General features: G+C 35.5%; 1 pseudogene; it reads left to right on the top strand.

Moving 5' to 3' along the window:
- The first annotated feature begins 623 nt into the window (after nucleotides 1-623).
- LOC107023909 lies at nucleotides 624-5416 on the top strand (annotated as a pseudogene).
- The last annotated feature ends 3935 nt before the right edge of the window (nucleotides 5417-9351 follow it).

Here is a 9351-nt window from a genome sequence, read left to right on the forward strand (position 1 = left end):
GTTAATTTGCTCTGATTTCATGATTAAGGAATAAAATTCTTTTTCATACCCTTTGGTAAAGATTCCAAAAAGCCGACTAAGTTTGTGTAGATTGAGATGAAACCTTAGTGGTTCTTGTAATTTTACGGTCCTCTACAATACTATTAGCCATTGCTAATTGTTTAGGGTTCTCATACTCCACCATATGTTCTTCGAAGAGCTTTATAACACTTTCTTCCCCTCACTGTAAACTCCCTTGATGCTATCCATTTGTCTTAAAACTAGATCGCTTGTTTCTTTGACTTCTTTGATCTGCAAATTGTCTATGCTAATGCTCTTAAAGTTCTTGGGAGTTGTTTCCATTCAGATGTAGAATTCTGTGTCCTCATTAATGCTGGAATATTTAAAGATTTTTTCTGATTTTCCCGATTCTCTTAGAATGGAATTTGTAAAGGGTTCTGTGAAGCCATTGAACGTCTTAATTGAAAAGCTCATCTCATCATTTGATTTTTGAAAAAGGATTCGATCCTCCTCTTGATAAGGCTCTTTTGACCCGATAAGCTCAATAAACGGTTTTGATGTGGGCTTTGGTCTGGGAGTTAAATGAAGAGTCCTAAAAGGACTTTATGGTTGGTTCATGTCTGATGGCAAAGTGGAATTTAAAAGAACTGGGCCAGGCCCCACAAATTCTTGTAAATTCAAACATTCAACACAACTGCAAGCCACCTGCTCTAAAGCTAACACCACATGTTGCGTGTCAGACCCCACAAAATCTATCGGGTAAGGACCTACAACCTCTTTACCTTTTTCATGAATAGTCTTTTTATACTTTCCACAACCCAGAAATACTCTTGACTCTTCTTTACCATCTATAGTCTCCTGTCTAGGGTTAGTAACTATATCGTTTCTCTTGTACATCGCCGGTGACTACCCATATAGGCATAGAGAAGATAAGATTTCCATCATCAACATCAATGGACAGTGGCATTGTCTCCCTCAGGCCGTTAACCCGAATCCGAGCCCATCCGAGGTGATTTTTAAGTTTCATTTTCCAGCCAACCCCCACATTTATAACCCACCTCTTTCATGACAATTGTGGACAAGAGGTGTAGAGGATGACCATGTACTCTGATCATAAACCAACCAAACTTGGTTTGGATTGGGAAGGATCCCTTCGTCGGAGACCACCAGTCAAGTGTTAAGATGACCCCTTGTCTTCTCCAGTGGACCATAAGAATGTGCTCAGTTGCTTTCCTTGATTGGAACTCAAAGTGAAACTGAAAACCATTCATGTCATACACATGTATATTCTGAGTCCGTTTCCATGTCTGTGAGCCCATATTCTCACCTCATTGAGAGTAGAACTTCATCCCCACCACTGAATCGACCAACTAGACATCTGCGCAGAAGATCATTATCACCCTCTTGAGTTTTCACAGAAAGTTGGTTCTTAACAAATCAACCTTTGTAACGTCAACTTCCTTTAGAGTCCACTTTCACTTATTAAGAGCATCTTTGAAGCTTCCCTTCTCGTTTATTAGTTGTTCTATTTACCTCCATTCGTAGTAAATGCACCAGGAGTGCTAGTTTTATTTGTAATGAATTCCTCAATCATTGTAACCACCAAGCCCCATCCCTCATCATAAGAAATTTCTGAAAATGATGATCACAACTCTGTTATATCCCATAACTATATTAATGGAAAAGAACCTCCCGTACTAGTTAAACTTTTGAGAGCAATAAATATAAGTAGAGAAATATCTACATCTCCACGATTTAAAGTTCAAGCGCCCTATTTTCTATGCATCATTTATTCTTCTGCATAGCCAGAGTAAAGAACCTTTACTCACAGTTAACCTTCTAATGGAATTCCTAGCATTTTCCACCCAATTAAATAAAAGTACTGACTCTGATGAATACATAGTAATCTCATAAGATATTTTCCCAAATATCAAACAAGGTTTTTCGTCCATTGAAAGAGGGTATCCTAGCGAGTGCAGAAAAGTAGAGTAAGGTATGCAAAGTGGATTCCGGTGATCAGATTAATCAATAATCACAGTGGGTTATTATTGTTAGATTTGAAGAAAAGGGTTGATTCCGTGGGGGTAGCCAGAAAAATGTGGGTTTCTCTCACCTAGAAAGTAGGGGAGAGTAGGGTCATTGGGGGACTGCGCCTAGGAGCTTTTTAGCAGTAGATTTTAGCTTTGCAATTCAGCATAGCATCCATTATTATTTTTAGTAGAGCAAACCAAACTATCAACAAGAAATAAGGTCAACATAACTGATCCTACCACAATTAATCCCAACATAACTTATCCTAACATAAGTTGTATTCAAACCAAACATCCCCTTATGGTATATAAAATTGTATAGTAGCTTGGTTTCTCACAAAGTTTTGGTTTGTTACATTTTAGATGTTGTGCATGTGCATTGTATCTCGACATATCTGAATTTTAAGAAGTAGAACAAAAGTATTCTTACGATGTAATATTTTTTAAAAGTTTGTTTTTATATTAATAAAAACGGTAGGTGAGAGTTTGCAGAATTAAAACTTGGTTCATGGAATTGATAAACATACATCCATACCAAACACACCTAAAAGCAAACACATAAACCAAGATTTTTTCTATTTATAAATATCATTGGAAGAAACATTCCATAGTTTTCATTCCTCCGATGCGGAGACAGGCGTTCATCATAAAATGCAAAAGAAAATAAAATAGCCTTTACAGCCACAATTGGTAATCCTTTACCAGATGAACTACAAAAGAAAATAGAGAATGCCTAAATATGACACACAAATAAATAAAATAGTAAATAAAACAGACTTTAAGGCCACAACCATTCATCCTCCACCGGATGAACTATGATGATCTTTACGACAACAGCCGTCCATCCTCTATAACCGGATGAACTTTAGTTTCAAAATAAACCGATCATTTGGGGGTTGCGACTGATATTATCTCAATTGCAGCTGGATTCAACCTTTCTTTCACTGGGAATTCTTCTGAGAATTGAGCTACGCCACTTCCACCTTTTGCCTGAATGTACATAGATCAAATACGTTTTTAGATCAAACAATAATAATATGCTCAGTAAAATGCAAAGAGAGTAATATATATGTGTACACGTTATCCATATGATCTTGTAAAAGTAGAAATATTGTATATTAACTTGGAAATATTCGGGGTCTTTAACATAAATATACAATCTTTTACTTTTACAAGATAATATGGATAATGTGTGTACCTATATATACTCTCTTCAGATTTTTTCGAGTATATTATTATTTTTTGGTTCTAAAAATATGTTTGATAGTTGTATATTCAGGCAAAAGGTGGAAGTGACATAGCTAAATTCTCGGAAGCATTCACAGTGGGAAAAAGGTTTATTGGTGCTGCAATTGAGATAACGTCATTGGCAACCCCTAAATGATCAGTTTGTTTCAAATTAAAGTTCATTCGGTTAAGGAGGATGGACGACTGTTGTCGTATATACCATCATAGTTCATCCGATGGAGGATGAACGACTTGTCTGTAAAAGCTATTTTATTTACTTTTGCATTTCTTTTTGTGTCGCCGTTTAGGCATTCTTTATTTACTTTTATAGTTCTTCCGGTAAAAGATGAACAGTTGTGGTTGTAAAGACTATTTTATTTTCTTTTGCTTTTTATGATGAACTTCTGTCACCGTATCAAAGGAACGAAAACTATGGAAAGTTTCTTCCAATGATATTTATAAATAGCAAACATCTTGGTTCATGTGTTTGCTTTAAGGGTGTGTTTGATATGGTTGGATGTTTATCAATAGCATGAACCATGTTTCAATTTTCCAACTCTCACCTACTCTTTTTATAAATATAAAACGAACTTTCTTTTAAAAAAAATTACACCGTAGGAGTACTTTCGTTCTACTTCTTAAAATTCAGATATGTCGAGATACAAAACATGAATCATATTTGTAATTATGATTTTGCTTAAAATTGATGGCCAATTATTATCAAGTTTAATTCGACTTTAAAGGGCTTATAATTAATATTTTTAGAATAATCCTCGACTATCATTCTATAAATATTTTTCTAAATTATGATGTATAAATAGTCTTGAGATTAAAAAAAAATTTCATACATACCAAATAGCATAAATAAGCAAGAAACTGAAATTACTAATATTTACTTCCTACCAAATAAGCCTTAAGAGATGAAAAAAAAAAATCATGTTCCTTAGCTTTTCTAAAGAGGGTTAGCTAAGAAAGTTATTTATATTTTGTTATGTAAAGAAGTGTTCTCTTTTTACTGGATCGATCTTTAATTGAACTATAGCATTATGAAATTAATCTTTAATCAGCCAAATCTTTCTACTTATTAGTGTTCCCCTTTCTCATCTTGTGGTCCTATGAAGACTTATACATTAGTTGTTTATTGCGTTAGTATTTATGTTAAGATTAGTTTTTCAAATTACCGGCCCTACACTTAATTCTTTGATGTGAAGTTCTTTTTTATTGCTTTCCCCATTGTTTACTAGTTCCATTGAGATTATTGCACCAGGTCTTATGCATATTGCATTTCAAAGGAGGGCCAATTCCAAAATTGGAATGCAAAATCTAGTGTTGGAGTTGCATTTGGAAAAGTTTAGTTTGTATCGGGCAGCTGGCCATTTGCGAGCCTCGCCTCTTGTGGAAACACTCAACTTAGAAATAGAAAATCAGCCTGTAACTTTCTGGAACTTCTTCTTTTCTTCTTACATCTATTCATTTAAACAACCTCTCTCCCCCCTCCCTGCAAATTGTTTTTGAAGGATAACTCAAATATATCCCTTAATTCTCACTAAGAAGCTTTGCTTTTGTCATTGTAAAGCTACACTTTAATATGGTGGGTTACTTTGAGGCAAAGGCACTCTTAAATGGAAGAGATTGTTGCACTATTATTCTTTCACTACAGATACCTATGCCACAAATAGTTATGATACACAATCATTTTCAAAGCACCATTCATGTCTGTTAGATTTAAAATTTTTCTTTTCTAGTCATACTGTGAAAATCATATTTTTAGGCTGGCTTGTATATACTCTTGACTATATTTTTTTCTCCACTTTGATGATTCCAAGTGCTATTTTGATAGAAATCATTTTGTCGAAGGTGATAGTATTGATTTGCACAGTTATATTTCAAGCTTTATGTTTCCCAACCTAAAGAATGTTGAGATTGTCATCTCCTCAGGGATGTGCATGAAGGAGCATATCAACTGGGATTATATGAGGAAGCTTTTCAAACTTTTAAACTTTTTGTTAAAGAATGCAATGGTTTTGGAGAAGTTTGTTGTCATTTCAAAAAGACGAAGGTGTGAGATTTGTGGAATCAAGTGTATGTCCCAATTTTTATCGCGATTGGCTAGTAATCTGAAATCCTCCACTGAGTTTGTGATTTCCTATCAGGAGTGAGCTTTCTAGAACTAGACTAAAATTATTTTGTTCTTAGGATACAAGAAATTCCACTTATATTATGTTTTTGATCAACTTCGCGCAACCGCTAATCGTAAACATCTCTATGTTATTAATTATTGTTCTTTTGAAACTTGATGTTGGGGGTCGTTTCATGTAAAGGGTAAACACAAATAGTCTTGGGATAATTATTTAGTGGCACTTAATTTAGTGTCTGGTTGGGAGTTTGGGATAACTTATCCCAATATTAATAAATAGTACCGGGATAAGTTATCTCTCCTAAGGGGTGGTATAATAATCCCATCATAATTTATGATGGGATAAATTTTTTAAATGACAAAACCATCCTTCAAATCCTCCAATTAAGAACTTCTGTCTAATGAGTACTATTGGTTTGATTATTGACAACATTTTGCTGGAGTTGTGTGGAGGCTTCAAAATGGAGATATTTTAAAGTAAAATAGGCTTACTTGGTAAGGCAACTCTCTTTTCTGTTCATTTATGTTTTTATTGGGTTAAATCCTATTTTTTTCTTTGTTTTTTGTTTTCCAAGGCTAAACTGAGTTTTTTGGGGGTTAAATCCCATCATACATAAAAATAATTAATCTAAATAAGATGGATTTTTTGCTTTAAAAAATAAATATCTAAAAATCTCTCTCTCTCTCTCTCTCTCTAGATGGATGATTGATCAACGATGCACTTGTTTTCTGGAAAAGTGTAGAGCATCGGGGAATTTAGAAGCTTTAAACAGAAAAGGCGTGGTAATTTTTAATGGTTTTCGTATATATTCACGTTTTTAGCAATGTATTCAACCTTTTAAATGAGTTATTTCTTTTATAGTTTGATTTTTCAACTGTAATGATCCAACAACATAGGGAACAGTTAAACAACTAGAAGACGGGCCAATTTGTACATCGTATGTGCTTGCCATAATTTCAATCTTCGAAGGTGGTGAATCCATGAGAGAACGCTTAACGTTAATTGTGAACATGAAAAAAACCGATCCACTAAAAGTGAGAAGATGTTGACAACATTTGCGATACATTTTAGGTGGAACGTGCGTGCCAGAACATAATATGTGGGGAGAAAGAATCATTTGTCGCACTGTTCATCAAGCCCAACAAATCGCCTGCAGGAATGGTTGGCCCAGGGGAATTGATGATGAAGATGATATTCGTTGTGAATTATGTATTTGTGATTCGAACTAAATCATCTAGTTAAATTTTTGTGTCATACTACTGTGTGACATTAATTAAATATGTGGCAACATATGTATATAAACTTGTTTCAGATATGGTTAAAAACTGTTGTCTTTTTGTTTTTTGAGGTTATTTTGAATTTGTACTTAAACTTTGAATTTAACAATCCTTGAAATTAAGTATTTGCATTTGAAAAGTCAGAAGTGCCTCTTCGTCTTCAGAACTTGTTAACTTTTCAGATTCACATTCATTACATTAGAATTAAGTACTTACATTTGAAAATAAGAAGTGCCTCTTCGTCTTCAGAACTTGTTAACTTTTCAGATTCACATTCATTACATTATTATATAAAAATAACACTAATTAGGTCCTTTCATTTAATTTTTTTCTTAGATGGGAAGAAAAAATAAGAAATCTTCAAAAATGAGTATGAGGAAATAAGACTTCATTGAATCCCTTTTTAGGGAACTACTATTTGATATCATTGAAAGCGTTGCTTCCTACTCTGTAACACCCCGTATTCAAAATAGACCAAAAACCAGCTTTTCAAAAAAATCGGCAGGTGCAACCAACGGGGCCATCGACGGACCGTAGACTAACCCACGTTTCGTCCTGCACATCCATCAATGGGGTCAGAAATCCCCAAAATCTCAGCCCACGAAAATTTGGTTATGTCATGATCGACGAATGGACCTACGGTCCGTAGTCCATGACCTTCAATCGACACCCCATTCACCCGCTCTCTGAAAATAGCCACGGATGACACACAGGGTCCGTAGGTGGACCCAAGGTCCGTAGGTATGACCGTAGGTGGGAATTAGCAGACAGTTACGGGAAAAATGCAGTTGGGTCAACTTCAAATGGTTATAAATTTTAGCAAAAAATGAATTTGGTGTCCCATGACCTACCCACATATAGTTAATTGAATTAGCTTTCCAAAGCCACCGACTTTACTAAAATCAAACCTCCGAGTAAAAAGTTATGCCCCTTTTAGTAAAGGCCTGTCAAACAGACCAACCTACGGACCAAACGATGAACCTTCGATTGAACGACGCACCGTCAGTCCTGATCGTCGTTTGGTCCAAAAACAATTAACCCAGGGGTATTTTGGTCCTTTTCCACTTCGTTTAAACCTTAAGATATGTCATTTTGAACCTAAATAATCACATTTTAGTCACTTTAAGTCTAGAAACATAACAAAAACTTACCTAAGTCAAAATCATAAATCAAAATATAGAAAATTACACATAATCAGTTAACTACATAAATCAAAGGGAGTAGCATAATACCGAGTTGACTAGGATTTAGCGTACCCAATTAGTTTCAGAACTACTAGCCAAGTATGTTGTAAGTCCCCTCTGTGGGCATCAGTTTAGTGATCACGCCAGCATGCCTTTATACCTCTGGCAGGGTATATTGGGTCCTCTCGATGCGGCGTATACATCGTCAATCCACATTTAGCTCATGTGGTTTTATTATCGGTTATTAGTAGCTCCCATAGTTCAATTAGACTCTCTGCATTGACCATTTATCAATATATTCAGTATTCAGTGTCAACATGTTATAAATTGGTCATTGCATCCAGTTAGCTCAGAAATCAGCATATCATGTTCAGATTATTATACTTGCTTTTGTGCTTGTTCAGCTATATTTTGTTTCAGCTTACTCTATCCTACATGCTCAGTACCTTTCAAGTACTGACGCATACGTGCACTACATCTTCTCATGATGTAGGTTCAGGTTTTGAGCATCAAGATCACACATACATCGACTTTTTGATCTTCAGTTCAGCAGATTTAGTGGTGAGTCCTCATTCTCCGAGGACAATAGTCATGAGTTTCTTTTCAGTATTTAGTTTTTTAGTTTCAGTTTTTGCTAGACTTGGCTGGGGCTTATGCCATTATTTCTAGTCCAGTTTAGAGACTATTTTCAGACATAGTTAGTTTCAGCTTAGTAGTGAGTTAATATTTTCTTGTATTAAGCTCCTCAATTTTCATATATCTCAGATTGAGCATATGGGTATTTCCCCATCTTCTCATTTTAAGTATGATTAGCTTCCGCAATAGTTTATATTCTTTAGTATGCTCATGATCATGCCAACAGGGTTAGCTTGAGATCACTTATGGTCCTAGGTTCCGTGTCTGCGTCTTGCGGGTAGCTTGGGACGTGACAAAACTTGTTATCAAAGCACTAGGTTTAAGAGTCCTAGGATGTCTGAAAAGCCTCACTAAGTAGAGTCCTTTTCATGGGTGTGAAGTCCACCACATCTAATGAGAGGGAGGCTATGAAGTGTTTAAGGAAGAACTTCACTTTTTTGGTATTCTTATCGTGCGTGAGGTATGATCTTATGCCATTATAACTTGACATTCTACGTTTCAGATCATGCCTCCTCCTAGAGAAAAGGCTAGGAATGCGAACATAGCTCCTCCAATCCCAGATAAAGAAGTCTCAAATGCTGAGTTTAGGAATGCCATACAGATATTGGCTCAGAGTATGACTAACGTAAACAATAGGGTTCATGCTCATATGAATGAAAATGGTGGATCGTAGGATGAATCCACTTGAGTTCTTAGATCACAAATTAATGAGGAGCCTCATAATTTCTTAGATGAGATCAAGAAGATCTTTGAGATAATGCAAGTCACTAGTAGTGATAAGGTTGAGTTAGCATTATACCAGTTGACGGATGTTGCTCATATATGGTACACTAAGTGGAACGAGAATGGGGGGGGGGGG

This window comes from Solanum pennellii, chromosome 1 (assembly GCF_001406875.1).
Source record: "Solanum pennellii chromosome 1, SPENNV200".
In the NCBI taxonomy this organism is placed as follows: Eukaryota; Viridiplantae; Streptophyta; class Magnoliopsida; order Solanales; family Solanaceae; genus Solanum; species Solanum pennellii.